This window comes from Echinops telfairi, unplaced genomic scaffold, assembly GCF_000313985.2.
Source record: "Echinops telfairi isolate 266 unplaced genomic scaffold, ASM31398v2 ScPeMD7_7469;HRSCAF=8507_0, whole genome shotgun sequence".
In the NCBI taxonomy this organism is placed as follows: Eukaryota; Metazoa; Chordata; class Mammalia; order Afrosoricida; family Tenrecidae; genus Echinops; species Echinops telfairi.
In genome coordinates, this window is record NW_022111372.1 from 29,484,528 (window position 1) to 29,485,729 (window position 1,202).

Sequence of the window (1,202 nt, forward strand, 5' to 3'; positions counted from 1 at the left end):
ATCCCCCCACCCCTTTATCAGACATTTCCCCCCTACCTCAGTCACCAGTCTGTGTCCACACAATGTGCCCAACCACTGCCCTGCACGACTCACTGTCTAATTGTGCGTTAGCCAGAATCCATCAGGGCAGAGTGAGTAGCAGGCAACAGCTTGTCCTGGCGGCGGCACGGGCTCTCTGATTAAAAGAGATCTCGCACTTCCTGTCTGCTCCGGCTGCACTGCGGTCAACAGTGAGCTGCGCGGCGGCACCCACTGCTTCAGTCCAGAGTCCAGAGTTACGGTAGCTTCGGGGGGCCTTATTATCAGGGAGGCCCTATTATCGGGGAGACCTTATGTTCGGGGGAGGCCTTATTATCGTTGAGGTTTTATTTTCGGGGGATGCCTTATATTTCAGTGAAAGGCAAAACGGTAGGTCTTATCTTAGGGGGATGTATTACTTTCGGAGAAACATGTTATCTATCAGGTCAAATGGTCTAATTAGAGTGTTTAGATCTCTAGCCTTCTTGTTGAGTTTCTTTCCCTGAGATCTATCTTTCTCAGAGAGTGGTGTATTGAAGTCACCCACCATAATTGTTGAGGCTGTAATTTCTTTTTTCATCTTTTGGAGTGTTTGGTTGACGTATTCAGCATGTCTCTCATTCGGGGAATACATGTTTACAATTCTTAGTGGTTGCTTGTCTACCATTCCCTTGAACATTTTATAGTGTCCCTCCTTATCTCTTTTTATGGTTGACCTTTTGAGGTCAATTTTATCCGAGATTAGGATTGCAACCCCTGCTTTTTTTGAATTGTTGTTTGCTTGGTATGCCTTTCTCCAGCCTTTGATTCTCAGCCTATTTTTGTTTGTAGCAGTGACATGTGTCTCCTGTAGGCAGCAGATTGATGGATTGTATTTTCCTAGCCAGTCTGCTAGCCTCAGTCTTTTAATCCCTGAGTTCAGGCCATCGATATTCAGGGTTATTATCTCCATCTGTGGACTTTGTGATGTCATCTTATACCTTTTGTGTTGGGTATTTTCCTACCTTTCTTTCTCATTAGTGTGTTGTGCATGTGTGAGTGTGTGTATCATTCTTGAGTTCTTTCCATCCTTAAGCCAATGCTATCTTGAGGTCTGTTTTCTCTTTGTTGCCTTCTGGGTGAGATTGTTCTATGTGGCGGTGAGTTAGTTAATTGTGCCAGCCTGGCCGATAATCACATGTGGG